The sequence below is a fragment of the Tiliqua scincoides genome, chromosome 9 (assembly GCF_035046505.1).
Source record: "Tiliqua scincoides isolate rTilSci1 chromosome 9, rTilSci1.hap2, whole genome shotgun sequence".
Taxonomy (NCBI): Eukaryota; Metazoa; Chordata; class Lepidosauria; order Squamata; family Scincidae; genus Tiliqua; species Tiliqua scincoides.
The window spans coordinates 42,359,167-42,380,724 of record NC_089829.1 but is presented as its reverse complement, the minus strand read 5'-3'; the positions used below and the strand labels follow the sequence as shown (position 1 = coordinate 42,380,724).

Below are 21,558 nucleotides of genomic sequence, written 5' to 3'. Positions count from 1 at the left end.
TTCGACAATGGGGGTCAATAACAGGGATGTTCCCAATAGCAGAGCCATCCATTTTCCCTTGGAGTGGGGCTTTTATGGCTAAATCATCTGGCACTCAGGATGGGTGATCCACCACAGATGTGGCTGACCCCACATTTGCTGGGTCATCCACAAATTAACCAACTGGGCTTGACAGTTCTATTCAGCTGTCTTCTGATGTCTTCTATTCGGATGTCTTCTATGGAAAAAGATCACACAGGGGCGCAATGTCTAGATATACACCCTGCAATGATGCATTAACCCATTTTTCCCCATCTCACAGGTGTACACATTTGGTGCCTGTTGCGTATATGCAACGCTGGGCAGAAATGGCTTAAATGGAAGCATAAAATCACTATTCGTATAATATCGCATTACAATAATATAGAAATGACCAGGATATGCATGACAGAAGAACACCTCTGTTTCCCTGGGAGAGTGGAGCTGGCAAACTTATCTCTGTTGGAGGAAGGCACTGTGGCACTGATATATGGAAAGGTCCTCAAGTGGGTCTCCCAGGGTCTCAAAGGCATAAAGGTGCAACCCCTGCAACTGGTGGTTGGCAACCGTCAGTCTCGAAAGTCTATGGTAGAAGCCTACAGCACCCGGTATTCCCAGGTGGTCTCCCATCCAAGTACTAACCAGGCCTGACCCTGCTTAGCTTCCGAGATCATGGTATAAGCCTACAGTACCCGGTATTCCCAGGCGGTCTCCCATTCAAGTACTAACCAGGCCTGACCCTGCTTAGCTTCTGAGATCAGACGAGATCGGGCATGTGCAGGGTAACAGTTGCTGCAAATGTCTTCAGTATCATCAGGTGACTTCTAAGTAGCCCCCGTTCCTCTCAAGCCTCTGAAAAAAACTCTTCTGCTGGCTTAGTTGCAATTTACAAGTTTTGTGCTCATATCTTTGAACGCCTCTGCATGCTCCCAGAAACCACTGGGGGACAATTTGTTCTTAAATGATTTGGGTTGTGGTTGATCATACATGCCAAAGGTCCTGTAAAACAAGCGAGCACGGAAGAGAGGGCTGGGAATGAACCGGAGTCTGAAAACAAGAGATTCCCTCTTGCAATTGTGGTAGGCCAACCCTTCAACACCCTCTGCTTCGTTCTGTGGTTTAATACTGATTGGGTTTTTATTAGCAAGCCTCCAAGAAAGCACAGGCATAGTGAGCAGATGTAATTGCATTTGTGCTTAAATTTGGCCGTAAACATGGATGCGAGGAGCAAAATGTCCTTTGGTGACCTTGTGGTAGAATGCCTAAGGCACCCTGCAGTGGCAACTGACATCATTAACAATGACTGGAGAGCCTGGGCTCCCAGAATAATCAGGCGTCGGAGGAAAGTTTCGCAGGGGGCACATTACGGATGTCAATCTTTCATGCACTCATTATGATGCCCTCTGTGTTTGATTATGTGCGAGCAAGTGTGATCTACCTTGAGGCACATCAGGAACTCCAGCCAGAGGTATTAGCAGTCTTGACAGAGTAAAGCAGCATATTAAGAGCTTGCCGCCGAGAATCCTCTTAGAAACCAAGACTCTGGCTCTCATTCTGCTTGGGAATGTTTCATCTCTAAGACATCAAATATCAAGTGCCCTTCGCCTTCTGGGCAATGCATTATTAATTTCTTGTTTGAACTGGGAAACACAATTATGGTTCATTTTTAAGAGGCCAAATGGAACTCCTTGAGCCTTGTGCAATAGATTTATTTATTTGCTTGTGGGTGTGTGGGTGGATGTTTCCATGTTCTCATGAGATTTTGTGATGATATTGAATCAATTATCCAAGGAACAGGGGAATACTCTCTAGAGCAGGGGTCTCCAAACCCTGGCCCGGGGGCCAGATGCGGCCTGTGGCAAGCCTCTATCTGGCCCGTGGCCAACCTCTTGGCCCCTGAAAGCCTCTGGCCCACTCAACTGAACATGACCAGAATTGTGCTCTGATTGTGTCTGGAGGGTGACATGAGGGTCAGAGATGTTGAATGAATGAATGAGCCCATTCATTCATTTATTCACTCATCTAAGTTCCATCTCTAATTTATTTATTTAAATTTTATATTTAAATTTTTTTCCCGGCCCTCAAACCATGCCAGATATTTGATGTGGCCCGCTGGCCAAAAGGTTTGGAGACCCCTGCTCTAGAGCAGTGATTTTCAATCTTTTTCCTCTCATGGCACACTGACAAGGTGCTAAAATTGTCAAGGCACACCATCAGTTTTTTGACAATTGACAGGGCGCACCATATTGGTGGTGAGAGGCTCACACCCTCCAATGGCCCTACTAATAAATGACCCTCCCCCAAACTCCTGCGGCACACCTGCAGGCCATTTGCACCACACCAATGCGCCACAGCACACTGGTTGAAAATGGCTGTTCTAGTGCATCTCCGAAAGGTGCTCTTTTATCGGTTCCGCTGCTGAACCACTTGTACCAATAAGAATTTCTTGCTGATGTCCAACCAAAATCTCCCTCTTGCAGCTTAAGTCGATTAAATCTGAAAATCACGGATATGAAAATGACAGGGGTACATTTCTGAGAAGTGAAGCAAATTACCTTCTTTGACTCAATGGATGTTAAGCATGCAAATTGAATCATAAGCACCTGGCAGCCCCACTTAAATAAATTTGGCTTGCTTCCAAGTAAATATGGTAAGATATTAAAACACTAGAGTTGCAGTATTATACATACTTACCTGGGAGTAAGACCCAGTGAACTCAGTGGGACTTGCTTCCAGATTGACATGCACAGGATTGTGTAGTGAGCCATGAATTACACTTTGGTAAACATCTCCAAGATGTTCATGTATCACAGTGAGTCCTTTAGGGAAGCTCTCATTGACCAGTGGGGAAGGAGGAGCTGCAACCACTAAAGATTCCCCTCCCATTCTCTATAGAGAGCATGACTAGATTACCTATTAGTCATGATTCTATGAGAGGCATTCCAACTCTATGATTCTATGGGAGGCATTGAGCTCCATGGTTCTTATAGAGAGGATTGGGTCACACTTGTTGCTACCTTCCTCAGTGCTTGACACATGATTGACTCAAAAGATATTGGGAACCAGAGATAATTCATCATAGTAGAGGGAGTTTCAGTAGGGTCAGCTTTTTTCACCCTGCATTTACCCAAATTGCTGGGATAACTTCTGTGCAACTTTTCAAGCTATTCTTTCATTGGATGGACCTAGAAAGAAGGTCTTGTTCAGATTGTCAGCCCTTTGGAGACAGGGAGTCATTTAATTATTTGATTTTTGTGAATTTATTTGTTGAAAAGCAGTATATAAATGTGATGATAATGATAAGTGAAAAATTTGTAGGGTTTTCATATTCAAACAAACATAACACCCTGAATTTGATAATTGTTGAAAAGAAGCAGGTCTGGATAGTAGTTGTAGCACTACTTGGAGATGTATTGAAGAGAAAAACAGGAAAAAATAATAAACAATAATAATAATAATTTTATTTTTACCCCGCCTTTCTCCCCAAAGGCACTCAAGGCAGCTTACGACAGGTTAAAACAGATTAAAAACATAATTTAAAACAAATAAAAACATATTAACACATATCATAAAAACAGCAGTCAGATAAAAAATAGTCCGGTATAAAGAGCATAGAGCAGCAGCAAATCATAAAAGAATCAGGCCTGTAAAAAATGTAAAAGATGTTAAAAAGATGTTTAAAAGGCCAAGAACTCAGAAGGCTTGTTTAAACAGAAGGGTCTTCAGGCCTCGCCGAAAAGTCTCAAGAGAGGGAGCCATTCTTAAGTCAAAGGGAAGGAACTTTCATAGCGTTGGTGCCACTACTGAGAAGGCCCTATTTCTTGCCGCCGCCCTACGTACCTCCCTAGGCGGCGGCACTTGTAAAAAGGCCTTCTCTGATGACCTAAGAGGATGAGCCGGATTGTACGGGAATTACAATTACAAACGATAAAAATTACAAACAATAAAGATTTTCAAACTGAAGTTGAATGTTTATGGCAGAAAAAAAGCTAAAATTGTATCATAAATCTCTAGGCACAGTAACAAAAGACTGAAAAACACATGAACATCCTAGGTCAGTGTTTTTCAACCAGTGGTACGGGTACCACCAATTGTGTCTGGTGGTGCTGTCGGGACCCCTGGACACCTACTTCCTGGCAGTGAGACCAGGAATATGTCACAAGAAACAGTGGTAGGAGGCTTGGCTCAGCAGGCAGAGCCCCAAAGCATGTTTTTCCATGCTCCAAAAAACCCTCCTGTCCACTCTGAGCCTCTTACTAATATTTGTCACATTGCATTTGACCTCCCAATCCAGAAGTAACTGGTGATGATATCATCACCAGTTACTCCCGGTGGTACTTCAAATAGGTGGATTGTGTGAAATGATATGACAGAGGACAAACATTGAGAAACACTCGGTGTAAATGAAATAATTACACACCAACTACAGAAAACAGCCTGACTTGGAAGAGCACACCCCTTTGTTGGCAACCTTCAGTCTCGAAAGACTCTGGTATCGTGCTCTGAAAGGTGGTTCTGGAACAGTGTCTAGTGTGGCTGAAAAGGCCAATTCGGGAGTGACAATCCCTTCCACACTGGGAGCAAGTGCAGTCTGTCCCTGGTCTGTCTCCCTGGCTATGGGCTTTCCTTCTTTGCCTCTTTGCCTCAGACTGTTGGCCAAGTGTCTCTTCAAACTGGGAAAGGCCATGCTGCACAGCCTGCCTCCAAGCGGGCCGCTCAGAGGCCAGGGTTTCCCACTTGTTGAGGTCCACTCCTAAGGCCTTCAGATCCCTCTTGCAGATGTCCTTGTATCGCAGCTGTGGTCTACCTGTAGGGCGCTTTCCTTGCATGAGTTCTCCATAGAGGAGATCCTTTGGGATCCGGCCATCATCCATTCTCACGACATGACCGAGCCAACGCAGGCGTCTCTGTTTCAGCAGTGAATACATGCTAGGGATTCCAGCACGTTCCAGGACTGTGTAGTTTGGAACTTTGTCCTGCCAGGTGATGCCGAGAATGCGTTGGAGGCAGCGCATGTGGAAAGCGTTCAGTTTCCTCTCCTGTTGTGAGTGAAGAGTCCATGACTCGCTGCAGTACAGAAGTGTACTCAGGACGCAAGCTCTGTAGACCTGGATCTTGGAATCTTCCGTCAGCTTCTTGTTGGACCAGACTCTCTTTGTGAGTCTGGAAAACGTGGTAGCTGCTTTACCGACGCGTTTGTTTAGCTCGGTATCGAGAGAAAGAGTGTCGGAGATCGTTGAGCCAAGGTACACAAAGTCATGGACAACCTCCAGTTCATGCGCAGAGATTGTAATGCAGGGAGGTGAGTCCACATCCTGAACCATGACCTGTGTTTTCTTCAGGCTGATTGTCAGTCCAAAATCTTGGCAGGCCTTGCTAAAACGATCCATGAGCTGCTGGAGATCTTTGGCAGAGTGGGTAGTGATAGCTGCATCGTCGGCAAAGAGGAAGTCACGAAGACATTTCAGCTGGACTTTGGATTTTTCTCTCAGTCTGGAGAGGTTGAAGAGCTTTCCATCTGATCTGGTCCGGAGATAGATGCCTTCTGTTGCAGTTCCAAAGGCCTGCTTCAGCAGGACACTGAAGAAAATCCCAAACAAGGTTGGTGCAAGAACACAGCCCTGCTTCACGCCGCTTCAGATGTCAAAGGGGTCTGATGTGGAGCCATCGAAGACAACAGTGTCCTTCATGTCCTTGTGGAAGGAGCTGATGATGCTAAAACAATCCATGAGCTGCTGGAGATCTTTGGATCTTTGGAAGAGCACACATATCACGAAAATATCTATTAATATCCCAGGTCCTTGGAAAGGACTCAATATGCAACAGGCCAAATCCAGCTGACCAACCTCTGGCAGGTTGTGCATAGAAACCACAATAATAAAAGCATTAAGTTGAGCAGGTACAATAAAAAAAAAAGTTGATTCCATATCTATGTTGAAGTTGGGCCGTTGCTTTGAAAGTTTGAAAACTGCCCCCCAATTCCTAACCCACTGCCCACACCATCCTCAAACGCCGCCACAGTGCCTCTTGGTCATTGCCACTGCCAACAGCAAACCTGTTGATGTTTTGCTTTTGTTTTGAAGCCATGCCTGAAGCAGTTTCTGAAAGCATCCTTAAAAAGTACGACTTACAACTTCCCGACTGAAACTTCCTCCCTCTCTCATTAGCTATCTCTGAGCTTCTTGAACAAGGAACAGCTAAACTAATTGTCTGTACACAGCATGGGGTGTTCTTGGGGACAATGGGTCCCTTGCATTTCATCCCAAATGCACCATAGAGCAGCTGCGGTGTTAAAGTGCAATTATTATAAGCGATCCAATTTTTTTGTGTCTAGTAATTTGCTTCCCTTTCTCACTGCAAGTAAGTCATATTAGTTAAGGTTAATGACACAATTAACTTTACACATGATAGCAATCACATCATGTTTCCTACTGTAATTAACCAGGGTGACTCCCTAGCATGGTTCTTACATAAATGTGATTGGCAAAATCTGTAGGCTTTAATGAAATAGATTACAGATGCATCTTAAAAATCAACAGAAGGCCCAGATAAAGAAATGTGTCAGTAAAAGTAGCCTTATGAGAACTTCTGGGGGCTACGTTATGAACATATAAAGTGGCCATTGGAACACACAGCCCTGCATAGTCTACATGGACTGCCAATGACTCTCCAGGGTTTTTTTTTCATGCAGTGGCATAGCTAGAGAGGGTGCAAAGCACTAACTTTCTGGTTTCCCCTAACTAACCTATCCAACTTTCCAGCACCGGTGCAGCTGCAATGCAGCCCTAAGGCAAGGGAACAAATATTCCCTTACCTTGTGGAGGCCTTCGTAACTATCCTCCTACCATAGGATGCAGCGTGTACCCCATTGACATGGGTACACCAGGCTGAAAAGTTGAGTAAGATTGGGCCCCAAGTCTTGCAGGGAGCTTCAATGCAGTGTGCAAAGTTTCCCTCCCCCTCCCCTTCAGAGCCATTCCAGGTAGTGGGAAGGGACCTTTGCATGCTGCGATGAGGCTCCCTGCAAGACTTAGGGCACAATCCTAACCAACTTTCCAGCACTGGCATAGTTGTACCAATGGGTCATGTGCTGCATTCTGCAGTGGGGGGGGGGGGCAGTCACAGAGGCCTTCTCAAGGTAAGGCAATGTTTGTTCCCTTATTTCAGAGTTGCATTGCCCTTAGTTGCATTGCTGGAAAGTTGGTTAGGATTGTGCCCTTAGTCCTTTCCATCCCCTCTAGCTATGTCACTGTTTCCATGCCTTTCATTTCATCAAACAAAATTTGATGAAGCTGTGCCAATGGGGCACACAGCACAACTCACAGGGGGATTTTGGGGCTGTGAAGGGGTCCTCAAAGTCAGCCTTTGCTGCACCACTGGGTCTACTTGGACCTGCACCAGCTATATAGCTGGCAGAGGTCTGACTGGACCCAGGAAGGTGGATTGAAGCCAGGTAGGAGAATAGAATATTGGTAGCACCACTGCCATCAATACTACCCCCTTCCCAGTTTTGATACCTCCTCCTCCTTGCCCCCCCATCTCTATCCAGTTCCTCTCCCTCCCCACTCATCTCCTGCCCCTAGCGCTGACTTCCTGGCACTGAGGGATGCGGACAGAAAGCTGGTGCATGCACCCAGTTCCTTTCCACTCGTGGCAGCAGCCAAGACATATTGAATGGCTTGTCACGCTTTGTGACAGTTGTAAAGGACTTAACACTGCTGGAACCCAAGGCAGGAGGTGTGGTCCAGAAGTCTGAGCTGTTGTCTGCCTGAAGAAAGCTAAACGAGGTTAGCTCAGATCGTGCTGGAGGAGAGATCTGAAGTTGTTGACAAGTGATAACACTCTGTGTGTGTGTGAGAGAGGGGTGTCTGATGAGCCACAGTGAGAGGGTGAAAGGAATGTGAAAAGTCAGTCAGCAAGACTGGTGACAACTTGATCTTGCCTGGCTTGATTTTGTAGCTATCTGCTGAAAGCTCAAAAGGCATGAGCTGTGCAGCCAGAAAGATGACCTCATCGAGAAGGATAACATCTGGAGAATGAAGTGTTCCATGTGAATATAACAATATGGTAAAAACCCCTATGGGGGTTTATGATACCTTGCCAGTGTAATAATAAGTCTGATGAGAAAGTCTGTATATACTGGAAGTACTGTAATAAATAAATAAAATTAGGATTGGACCAACGCATTATCTATATGATATTTAGAGCAAGTGGAGGGTGTGATTTGGACAAAATACATCCCCCCCCCCCCGTAATTAGGAGAAAGGCACACTGTGGGAAGTGCCACATGAACAATCCTACCCACAATGTCATGGGAGAAGGGCCAATTCAGACTATATCATCTGAACCAGTGGAATAGCTAGAGGGGGTGCAAAGCACTAAGTTTTGCAGGGAGCCTCACTACGGCATGCAGGTGGTCCCTCCCCCTCCCCTTTGAAGGGGAAAATGCCTCCATGTTGCTCTTTCGGCCCAGAAGGGCTCCAAAGGGGAGGGGCTGCTTGCATGTTGCGTTAAGGCTCCCTGCGAAACTTAGTGCTTTGCATCCCCTCTAGCTACGCCACTGATCTGAACCAACCTTCAGGAGGAGAACAGACCCACATAGCCATAGCATTCATCCTGAACTTTATTTTAACTCTCTATATCTACTTTCACGCATATCATCATACATTGAAATGCCAAGGCAGGTTTTTTTTTTTCCTTTTTTTAAAAAAAAAATTAGGTTCTTGGCCTAATATTCTTTATGTAATTGGATTTGTTAGAGGGCGAGGATTAAATTGTTCTTCTTCTTCAACATATAACTGCAGAATCCTTCTCAACTTTGTCTGTTTCCTTGGACCACTGGCCTTTGTGCGAGCTTACAAATTTATAGCTGGATACAGCTTTATTAGGCCAGAGGCATAAAAGAGAGAAAGAAAACCCACGCAGCGGGAGATAACCCTTTATAATATTAATAAAGGCTTCTATATTTACTATATTTCTTTGACCTATAATGTCAGAAATATAGATTATGCCATTAAATTACGCATCTACCTTGGTAGGACGCTTGCTGGGGCCTGCAATGAATATATCCAGATTTTTACAACATCTGGCCTGATTCTAGGAATTAGTTCTGGGCAGCTTTAGTGCTGTCATTCTTGATTGGGATGTCCAAGAACATCCACAAATTATGATTAGTAATGATTTATTCAGTGACTCAGTCATTCATCTTAGTCATTTAGGCTTAAAAGCTATCATTGCTGACAGCCTGACTGTTGCATGACTGTTTTCTTTGATAACATTAAAGCTTTTTATAAACCTTGACAATGAATAAAGGTGCGAGACACACAGTGTAAATATTATGCCATAAAGCTGAGATTGTTCTCCGACTGGAATCCCTTTAAATGGGGAATCATGCCGTGATAAAGAGGCTCGGATGATATTGCCTTGCCTTGTCAACGCAGGTTTATAAAATAGCTTGAGCTATCCATTTATAGATTGAGATTACGTACATTCTCCAAGGTGGCTTTCTCGGAATCCAGGCTTGTTGCCAAAAGTTAATAAGAAGAAGAAAAAAAAATACAGAAGGAAGTTGGAAGGTATAATCGAGGCCCATAAAACACCAATCTGAGTCTAAAATTCTTGCCATCACCCTGACAAATCAACTCAAATGTGTCCCCGTGCTGGTTTATATTGAATCATATGTTTAGCCCATCTTGCTCAAGATTGATTTGTAGCAGGGCTCCTAGAGGGGTGGGTTCCTTGGTACAGCCTCTGAGAGCTCATCTGTATGCAGTCTACCCAGAAGTGCACCCCAAAGTGGCTTACTCCCAGGTCCGTGCATACATTACTGCAGCATTAGTTTCTTCAGTAGTGTTGCCAGATGGGGGTCACAGTGCTAGGTTTTGCAGGTACCACAACATGCCATGGAAGCAGCCCCTCACCCTCACCTTCCCAGCCTGCTCGGGTGTTGAGAGCAAAGGCATTGAGGCACCTGCAAAACTTAGAGCTGTGACCCCCCTCTAGGAATGCTACGGAGTGTCTTGTCTTGGTCTCAAACAGGGACCTATGAAGCAAGGTGAGACACAGCAAAGTAACGTAGGGCAGTCAGAGTTTCAGGTCCTTGGAGAGTTCCAAGGGGCCAACACAATTCTTTTATGTCTCCCAGCCCTGACTACCCTATGCCACACTTTTAAGGTCATATGACAGCATGTTCTTTAATTCCACCCACTGCTGCACACTGGAGCGCAAGGAGTAGGCTCTGAATCTGGAGTCAAGTATTTTGCCATTTTCCAGTCTTCACTGATGCATCTGGCAAGTCAGGGTTGAACCATTCAAGGAATTTTTTCTGACCTAAATTTATGGTCTAGTTGTATAAATGGCTAAGGAACGCTGCATTGCCCATTGCTTTTTACTCTCCTTCTCTATAACTGTAAGATGGGAAAAATCTTCCCACAACTAAATCCTTGTTGTTGCATCTTCACCCTTGCCTCTTTCCTCCTTCTCTGCCAGAACACAGAGCTGTGCCATTGTCCATTGCGCGTAGAGCCTCCGTCTGCCTGAAAATAACATCCACAAGGTCGCCAGTTCGAGGCCACCGGCACCGTGCGACCTTGAAGCAGCTGACAAGCTGAAGCCGAGCTATTCCATCTGCTCTGAGCGTGGGAGGATGGAGGCCAGAATGTGAAGCCAGATCGGAATGAAACACCTGAATTGTTGTGGCTCTTGAAAGAAAGAACCTTCTTTCAAATTGTAAAAATCCCTATTTAATAAGGGATTTAAATAAAGCCTGCCTATGTAAACCTCCTTGAATAAAGTCTTGACTAAAGACCAAGAAAGGCGGTATATAAATACCTGTTGTTATTATTATTATTATAAAAGCACACCATTGGTATGCCTCAGGCAACTGCCTCCATTGTCCTCATGAATGGACCAGCCCTGAGCAGTAGGCAGCCATTGCCACACTGTCTTAGATACTAGGATATCCTGGGCCGTTCTGGGCATCGCTGCCCCGTCTATCACCTCATACAAGGAGAGCAGTTGCATGCAATCCTCATGGCAATGGGGGCAAGTACCAAGTGCTGTTGGGTGAAGTATTACCCGTGTTGGTCATCCTACCAGTTGAAAAGCAAGAATCAAGAATCTACAAGGAGCAAGAATCTACTCCACATCTACTGGTTTCCTCCAATTCCAGCAAAATGCCTCCCCAAAACCCATAAGTAGAGGGCAAAGTCATTAGTCCCCCCCTCCACTAGCTTTCTAGCACCAGTGGCATTCAGTAGCATTTAAAGCTGCTATGATGAAAGACTGATTGTATTATATTGTGTTGTGTGTGTGCAAACCACCATTCAGAGTGCAATACCATAATCTTTCAAGACTGAAGGTTGCCAACAACATGTATGTGTGCAAGTATAAAGTCACTTTAAGGAGACATTGCTGGGAAAATCAGGGTAGAACAAGATTCCTTCACTGCAGGGTAGAAATCAGTCAGTCAAGTAAACAAACGGATAAATGCATAGCGCAAGCAGCACACCACTCACTTTTCTGCAAAACAGAAAGTTCTGTCAAATTATTTTTTCTTGAACAGCCCAGCATCAACAGGTGTGGAACGCAGGCAGTGGAAGCCAGTACTTCCTAAGCAAAGCAGGCTGGCATCTCCTCTGTGCCTTTCCCCAGGTAAGGGTAATCTTTATTGTACGACCTCTCCACATTTCTCTTTCATTGCAAAAGCCTACAGAGAGGCTCCGGCGTTTGCAATCGTACAGCTGTAGCTGGAATGCCTAAAGCACTCGCCTGTCTGCGCTCAGGTTCAGAGGCCTTGCCATTCTCAATACCCGACTTCCCACAGGGCAACCAGGCCAGGCTTGAAAGGAAGAGAGAACCATTGCAATGCGCATTAAGGACATGGCTTCATAATTGCTCTGGCTTCTGTCAAAATGAAAGGGTGAGCAAAATGTCACACTATTAAAAAAAAATAAAAGAGTATCCTGGACTTCAAGGATTCATCTGAGATAAAGTCTCACTTGCATTCAAACTTGGAAAGGATTTGCTAGGCTTTGCTCTCAGTGCTTTGACCTGGCGCGCATCACAGCTGTCACCTGGTGTCCCCAGCGTGGTCTTGTGGGATCTGATCCCAAAGGCTCATGTTTCAGTCCAGAAAGCAGTTGGGATGAATCTGGCCTGGTGGGCACCATTGTGAAAGCTGCAGCAGCATAGAGAACTAGAAAATATAGAGGCACAACTTAGGAGGAGGTATTCTAGGGCTGGGACAGGAAGATTTGCTCCTGTGAATTCTTCCATCAGATTGTCAGCTTTTTTCAGTCTAGGTGTCCGGGGGGGGGGGGGAGGCAACATGATTAGGAATGCAGTTTAAAGATTGCACTGGGCCAGTGCAAATTCTTTGTGCCAGCCCTGGGCAGTAGCAAACATACCTAAAGCATGTTTGCACCTCCCTGAGTGTCAGCTGGACTGGCACAAGGATATGCGCTGGCACGCTGAGGCTGCATCCAGCCTCCACACTGATGGAGGAAGGTAGGTTCATGCTGCCCAAGGTTGGCTAGCGTGGGGGTCTGTGGGGCATGGGAAGGGTGAGGAAGGGTGGCCCATGGGAGAGCAGGGGTGGGGCCAGGATCTGGCAGTTATGCTGGATCCTGACCCCGTTCCTAGGCAGCATGGGGCAGCTCTGGGCTGCTCAGATCTGTGCCACCTCTTTAGGTGCACATTGACATAAGCACCTCAAGGAGGTGCAAACTCTTCCGGTGGCACAGATCTGAGTAGGCCCATTGAGGCTGCAGCAGCTCTCTCTGGGGTAAGGGGAAGCGATTGCCCCAGGATGAGTCACTTTCAGTTCCAAACTCGTGCTGGTTATGGGACAGGCCTGCCAGCCTCCCCGTTACAGTGCAAGTTAGGATTGCACTGTGAGACATACAAAATTATGCAAGGAATGAATAGAGTAGATGGGTGGATGTTCCTTTTCCTCTCACACAACACCAGAACTAGGGGACAGTCACTAAAATTGGGTGTCAGGGGACAAAAGAAAACATTGGGCAGGAGGTCTGGTCTAGAGGGTTGAGCCTCCATTTGCCTGAAGATAACATCCGAAGGTCGCCAGTTCGAGGCCACCGGCACCGTGCGACCTTGAAGCAGCTGACAAGCTGAGCCGAGCTATTCCATCTGCTCTGAGCGGGGAGGATGGAGGCCAGAATATGCAACCAGATCAATGAAAGAAACATCTGAATGTTGTGGTTTCTTGAAAGATAGAAGCTTTCAAGTTGTAAAAATCCCTATGGGGATTTAAAAATTGCCTGCCTATGTAAACCGCCTTGAATAAAGTCCGAGGAGAAATCTGAGGACCAAGAAAGGCAGTATAAAAATACCTGTATTATTATTATTATTATATTCTTTACCCAGCATGCAGTTAGTCTGTGAAACTCCTTGCCAACGGATGTGGTGATAGCATCTGGCCTGGATGCCTTTAAAAGAGGATTGGACAGATTTCTGGAGGAATTACAATCACAGGGTTACAAACCCTGATGGCTTTGGGGAAAGCGAACCATTTAATTATTTGATTTTGGGCACAATCCTAAGCAGGTCTACTCAGAAGTAAGTTCTATTGTGTTCAATGGGACTTACTCCCAGGAAAGTGAGGTTAGGATTGCAGCCTTTGTCTGTGAACGCTTTGTTGAAAAGCAGTCTATAAATATTATGTATAATAATAATGATTAGTGTGACGCCAGTAATCTTTTATCTAGACCTGTTCTGAAGGGTGTGAAATGGACCTTGAAAGTCATTCTACCTTCTACAGTCACACTGTTTGTTGCCTCTGTGTGCAGCTCATGTTTCCCAAGGAGCGGCATCAGCTCTTTGAAAGGACATTGCCTGCACTCTTTATTTCCATTGATGGTGCTTATATCAATGTGCATTAAATGTGCAACAACAATGTGCATCTTTCTGAAATACACATTGATGTGCATCTTTCTGAAAGCCCTCTTGCTGTTCGCTAATGCACCTATACGCCAACTTTTAAAAACAATCAAAATATACCTTACTAAGCCCATTGCTGGACACCAATGTGTGATGCTCCCCTCCCCCCAAAAAAAATAAATAATAAAAATAAAAATAAAAATCCTGCATCCACCCACAGCCTCTGCCAGACTAAGAATGACTGTAACTGTAGAAAAACCACAGACTTGTGATTTTTTTGTCAAAACCAGAAGTGATGTTTTTAACACCTTATAAGGCATAGGGAGGCTCAGGGAAGACCTCCAGTGTGGGGGTGTCCCCTCGTATCTGTGGATCCTGGTATCCACAGGGGGTTCTGGAATGGAACCCCTGCAGATACAGGGGCACTCCTATACTTAGAAATGCTTAATGCCCTGAAGATTGAAAGGCAGATGACTACACCATGGAAGGAAAAACAGCTGGAAACTGATGAGTTCTATATAGAAAACAATACGGCCTTTCCCAGTTTGAAGAGACACTTGGCCAACAGTCTGAGGCAAAGAAGGAAGGCCCATAGCCAGGAAGACAGACCAGGGACAGACTGCACTTGCTCCAGGTGTGGAAGGGATTGTCACTCCCGGATTGACCTTTTCAGCCACACTAGACGCTGTTCCAGAACCACCATTCAGAGCGCGATACCATAGTCTTTCGAGACTGAAGGTTGCCAACAACAACTGCAAAGACCCTTAGTGTGCAATCCTACCCAACTTTCCAGTGCTGTCATAGCTGTACCAGTGGGGCATGTGCTGTGTCCTGCAGTTGGGGGGGCAGTCACAGAGAACTGCTCAAGGTAAGGGAATATTTGTTCCCTTACCTTGGGGTTTCATCGGCCTTACCTTGGTGCTGGAAAGTTGTTTAGGATTGCACCCTTATTGAGCCTAGGACAGCCTGCCTATGTAAACCACCTTGAGCAATACAAAAGAGAAATTTGAGAGTGAGAGAGATGGTATATAGATACAAAATAAAACAACAACAACACAATCAAAGAATTTCTCTCTTATAGGATAAAATCTGAAATAAAGTTAAATAAGTCTGCAAACCAAACCACACTTTCCTGAGAGTAAGCCCTGTTGAACAAAATAGGACTTACTTCTGAGTAGACCTGTTTAGGATTGTGCCCTAAGTCTCTGCCTAGTGACTAATCAACTGGCTTTCTTATTATGTTTAGCTCAACTTGCCTGCATTCACATTGGTGATCTGTTTCTTTCTGTGTGCCCTGCCATTTGACTGGACAACCACACCTTCACTGCTTTGCCTCCACCAACAGCCTTGCATGCCTGAGAATCTCAATAAGCATTTCAATTGTCTCAGTGGTTAGATGTTAATTTAACTGATAGTTGAGAGCTGGTCCATGATTAAAGAATCAGCAGGGAACCTGCTACTGAATACATCTTGACTAAAAGAACTCGCATCTGATTAAAGAAGGAAGCCAGAAGAATAAAGCTTGCTGGTTTGGAAGAAAGAAACCAAAAGAAATAAGACAGGGAAGCAAATACTGATTGTTGTACCTAGTTTGACCCCTAGAACAATGTTTCTCAAACTGTGGGTTGGGACCCACTAGACAGGTCACAAGCTCATTTCAGGTGGGTCCCCATTCATTTCAATATTTTATTTTTAATCTGTTAGACTTGATGCTACCATGGTATGTGACTGCATTTGGGGAAATATTACAGACCTATACTTTTAACAAGCTACTAGGTATATGCTTTTAACAATGATAGTCAATGGGACTTACTCCTGGGTAAGTGTGGGTAGGATTGCAGCCTAGGATTGTTCAAAATTTTCCTGCTTGATGATGTCACTTCTGGTCATGACATCACTTCTGGTGGGTCCTGACAGATTCTCATTTTAAAAAGTGGGTCCCAGTGCTAAATGTGTGAGAACCACTGCCCTAGAAAGACTGAAATGGGGATATTTGCAAGCCTTGACCTCAAAGGAGGGGATTTAAGTAGTACTTTCTAAGCTACTTCCTGACTAGAAAGTGCGCATAGCCTGTGTATGAAACTGCCTCATACTGAGTGAGATCACTGATCCTGGGAGTACCTCTCCAGGGATTTGGGGTGAAGCCTTTCCCAGTCTTATTTGAAAATTCCAGAAAGATTTAAGATCTCCTACAAACACTTAGGATCCCAGACTTAAGGTCTTCTACAAAGAACAGCTGTTAGTGCCAATCAGGCACTAGCAGCCGATTGCCCCCTCCCTGCCTCGTGCTCCAGGGCTGAGGCTTGAGCCGTGATTGGTCGATGCGGCTGGGGAGGCGGGACTTGAGCTCCAGCTAGGAGTGCGCGCTCCGGCTGTAGCTCAGTTTGTTCCTGGCCGGCAACCCCACCCGCCCGCCCTGTTAACCAGTCTGGGATTAGCTGGTCGCCTTCGGGGGCTGGGTAGGAATTTTTTGCAGTCATCCTGATTGGACCTTGGATGGCTGTTTTTTCGCCTACCTCAGACTGGCAAAGGGTGGTGCGGTTATTAGGTTAGTCTGGGTGGTCACTCCCCGTGTGGGCAGGGTACGTGCGGGGCTGGGTAGGCAGGTACTTGGCTCGGTACTTGGCAGGTACTTGGCTCACCCAAGGCAGCAGGGTGAGGGGTAAGTCTGAACTGCTCCCATGATGCCTGACCGGCTCCAGGAGGCAGGCAGGCGAACCCCTTGCCTGGACGGACAGGATGGTGCGGCTTGGCCAGCTAGCCTGAAGTCCAGCTGCCTTGCCCCCCTTTGGGGGGTGGCGGTGACAGACCTAAGCTGGCATCTGACGGCTGGGGCCTCGAGCCAGGTAGTATGCCCAATGAGAACGCAGGGGGAGGCAGATGGCTAGGACCGTTTCCCCCATATGGCCCTGCACGATTGATGTTCAGTGTTTATTGCCCTGCTGCAGTTAAAGTTCAATAAAGTGGCCCATTTTCATCCAAGCCGAAGTCTGGTGTCTTATTTGCAGGTGAGGGGGTAACGTGCTTTGCTAGCAAAGTTGGTCCATAGATGAAGAAAATGATGCAGCTTGTATCCAGCCTGAAAGAAGCAGCAGGCAAACTTGGCTTCCATGCTGCCCCACACTTCCCCTCTCCTATACATCCCCCTTCCACACAAAGGGAACAGTTCTAAGGTTCTCTGTTACAAAGTACAGTTAATTCTCTTTATCCTCAATTTGTTTATCCATGAGGGGCAGAAGTGCCCCCTATCTCTGGTTATCTGTGACTCTGGTCTCAGCCATAAGAACATAAGAACAGCCCCACTTGATCAGGCCAGAGGCCCATCTAGTCCAGTTTCCTGTATCTCACAGCGGCCCACCAAATGCCCCAGGGAGCACACCAGATAACAAGAGACCTCATCCTGGTGCCCTCCCTTGCATCTAGCATTCTGACATAGCCCATTTCTAAAATCAGGAGGTTGCACATACACATCATGGCTTGTACCCCATAATGGATTTTTCCTCCAGAAACTTGTCCAATCCCCTTTTAAAGGCATCCAGGCCAGTCGCCATCACCACATCCTGTGGCAAAGAGTTCCACAGACCGACCACACGCTGAGTAAAGAAATATTTTCTTTTGTCTGTCCTAACCCACCCAACACTCAATTTGAGTGGATGTCCCCTGGTTCTGGTATTATGTGAGAGTGTAAAGAGCATCTCCCTATCCACTCTGTCCATTCCCTGCATAATTTTGTATGTCTCAATCATGTCCCCCCTCAAGCGTCTCTTTTCTAGGCTGAAGAGGCCCAAACACCATAGCCTTTCCTCGTAAGGAAGGTGCCCCAGCCCCGTAATCATTTTAGTTGCTCTCTTTTGCACCTTTTCCATTTCCACTATGTCTTTTTTGAGCCACAAATACTCAGGGTGGGACTCAGCGCAGCTATGAGTGTGCAGGCTGGTGGGGTTGAAAGAGGTTATGGGAGGAAGAGAAGAGTCTGTGGCCTCCTCATGAACAGAAGGCAGCACTGGCATCACACGAGGGAGGAAGAGATGCCTGTACAGTATATGGATGATGGGGGGGGGGGTTTGCAGTAAATTGAGTGTCCAGTCAATTATGCTTCCCATTTTTTAGAAAGTCATCTGGATTGGGTCAATTTCCCACATCAAACTGACATTGGCATTGTCCGTGGAGTGGACACATTTGTGTCGCTTTCAGGCTTGCCTCACCATCTTTGGAGAACCCAGCTGAACCTTCACAGCACTGGTGAAGATGGGACACTGATGCTGAGAGGTCTCTGGAAGGCTACCTGAGGGCCGCTCTGGGGGGTGGGGCAAGCTCAGGGAAGGAGCCAAGAAACAGGTGGAGGAGGAGGAAGGATGAAGCAACCCCCTCCCCACTGCTGGACTCTGAGGGCTCATTGGGCCATCAACCGTCAACAAGTCAAGGGATAGCCAGCATGGAGGAAGCATCAAATATTAGAAATTTTGATGAGTCCTTGCCATTGCTCAGCCCCCCTAGACTTCAAGCTAATATTGAGGTTTGTAGGTGAAGATATTCAGGTTCATAGATGTATGATGAAGAGGGTCCCCTGGAACCTAACCCCATTTTGCCCCATAGGCTCAATGATTCAGTATCCACTAGGTTTTCCAGAAACCTAACCCTAGCAGATAATGAGAACTGACTATAGTAAGAACTTCCGACAACTCAGGAGATGTATATGCAACTATGAAACTGAGTAAAGTGTTTCTTCTGAAACTTTGCCTGCACTCCTGTGTATGTTTTATTGGTGGCAGCTAGCCAAGCGACGTATTTCACCATAGGAAAATAGGTTGTTTCACTGACTACTCTGTCCCCTTTTTCTAACAGTTGCTACCACAAAGTGGTGATTCACCACCTTCCTTTCATGGTCCCTTCCCCTGAGGGCTGGGCATAAGAATAGGCCCTCAGTCTGGCTGTACTTGTCTAAGAGGCGACTGAACAGCCACCGGGTAGATGGGACTCATCAGCCTGGGAAGGCAGCTCATCTGAGAGAAGGAAAACTCTGATCCCAAACCTCCACTGCCTTGTGGCTACATCCAGTTATGGAAAAGGCTTCAGGAGTCAACCTCAAGGCAAAATCCAGAGCCGGAGTCCCTGAGGCAGTTCATGGCTGAACACAGTCACGTTCTGGCAACTCCTGCAACGCCGCTGGAACCAACCGTATTGGCCTCTGCCTTTGTATTGGACCATTTCAGCGACGTGGAGAGGGGGGATTTGCTGCATGGGTAACAGTCTATCCTCCATATCTACTTTACCCAGGCTTCGCGCACTGGAGAGGACACTCTGTTCCAGAACCACCATACCAGAGTCTTCCAAGACTGAAGGATGCCAACAAGTTTCATGGTCCCTTTAAATATGCAGGAAGTATGCTGGGTTCACTCTAAGCATATCTCACACTTCCCATTTTATTCCAAGGACCGCACAAGGAAGGTGATAGGGAAGCCTATTGCGGTCATCTCTGTTTTGTCCCCTCCCCCCCCATGGCCATGCCATGTCTGGCACAGAAGAAGGCAAGTTAAACTGGACATGGGATGGAATATTGGGTTTCAAATGTTCAGATGCTTCTTTCAGCTGCCTAAAGAAGATAAGATTTTGGGGAGCAAACTTCCAGTTGCAACAAGGAACATGGGATCTCTGCAGAATGCCAACATTGTTTACCAGTCACGTCATCCCACTGGAAGTGAACGCGTATGAAATCCTTCTTTTCTCATCATGCATTAGCCATGTATAGCACTTATGTGATAGTGGGGGCGGGGGGCGGGACACTCCTTGCAGTATCAGATATGGTGATTAGTCACTCCTGAATATAAAGAGAGGGATTTCAGGAGACCCAAATCTCTATTTGACTGCAACACCGAGGAGCTTGAAGAGAAATCCATCACCTGGAAATGCCTGCATCATACCACACACCATGGCTGCTAAAAAGAACCTTTAAGCTGTCAAGACCTGCGAGATGATAAAAGGAGGCATGATGAAAAGGGACTGACACCTTGCAGCTGACCGAATAAAAGCACAGACTTCTCCTGGGACTGCTGTATAGAAAAGATAGGCTTCCGTTCTTTCCTAAGAACACTGTATCGTATTAACTTATTTAAATAAGGGGCTAGATCTCTGTGTTTAGGTTTAAAGCTGTCCCACAAATTCCCTGATAAGAGGAAATTGACAAATCACACTTCTGAATAAACTCATTTTAATCCTTTTTCCCTCTCTTTTGATGTCGTAAGAATACCCCTTGTCATGCGGTTATGATTTCATTTAGCGGCTGTCGTTTAGCAAAATGGGAGGGGGGGATGACATACACATAAAGCTTTCCTATATGGCTAATAGCATTTTGTGTGTGAAGGAGGGGGAAACTTCTTTCTTTTACACGAATAATGCGGCTCCTCTGTGATTATTATAAGAAATTCAGCTCCCTTTCCTGTTACAATAGAACGACAAGAACAGTCTAGCGCTTTGCTATCATATCCGTAAATGCAGAGAAATACATTAAGCAATCTATACTTTGAAGCTCCAGTTCACAGGCAGCCCAATCCTAACTTGTGTGGGAACAGGCAGGCTGGAACAGTTTCAGGAAGCCAGAGGCTCAGCCAGGGGCAAGGGGATACTTTTACCATGCATTCCCCAAATAAATACAGCCGACAACAGGTATGGGATTAAAATGGGCCACTTTATTGAATTACAACAAGATAGCAACAAGGCAACAACAGGGTAAACAATACCCATCCCAAGTGCGGGGTTCTAAGTGGGGGGGAAAGCCCTAGCCATCTACGTCCCCCAGTCTCATAGGGCGTCCACACGACTCCAGGCGTAGCTCAATTGTTATTAAGCCCGCCTTTCACCATCGCCCGAAGAGGGTAAGTCAGCCAAACTGCTATGCCTTCAGGTCACCCCTGCAAGGCCCCCAAGTTCAGACAAGGGGCTAGCCAGCCTGCCTCCTCGAGCCGGTCAAGCATCATGGGAGCGGTTCTGGTTCACCCCTGTTCTTGCTGACTTCGATTGGACACTGAGAAGGTCTTCTGCCTACCCTGAGCCGAATCTAGCACCTGCGCGCTAGAACTAGCCCAGTCATCCCGCCCCCTAAGGCCAGCCAGTCAATCAACTGGCAGCAAAGCCCTACTGCCGGCTGATAGGGTGTGCAGGCATGGCAATCATTGCTAGTGCGCCACAGAGGCGCACTAGCAGCCTTTCCCCTTACCCCAGGGAGAGCCACTGCAGCAAATCTGAGCAGCCCGAGACTTCCCTGGCCTGCCTGGGAATGGGGTTCAGATCTGCCATAACTGCCAGATACTGGCCCCACCTCCCATGCCCCACCCACCCCCAGGAATGCCCACTGCCTGCCCCAAAACAACACCTTCCCACCAAGCTGCTACATGTGAGAGGGGAGCACTGCTGTCCAATCACCATTATAGCCACACACCTTGGCAGTGGCATCAGGGTTTGCGTCACCCGGTGCTCAAGGCCAACAATGATGGACCCTGCCTCCATGATGGACCTCCTTGCATGCAGTAGGTGGGGCATTGCCCCAAGCGGTGAGCATGGTGATGCACCGTTGCCTTGTCCCACTTGTTTTTTGACTATAACGTTCAATAGACTAGAGATATTTCAATGTGGTTTGTCTCACTG

The 21,558-nt window shown here is 46.4% G+C and overlaps 1 pseudogene; it reads right to left on the bottom strand.

The window, feature by feature from the left end:
- Positions 1-698: 698 nt before the first annotated feature.
- LOC136660808 (5S ribosomal RNA) lies at positions 699-818 on the bottom strand (annotated as a pseudogene).
- Positions 819-21,558: the final 20,740 nt, after the last annotated feature.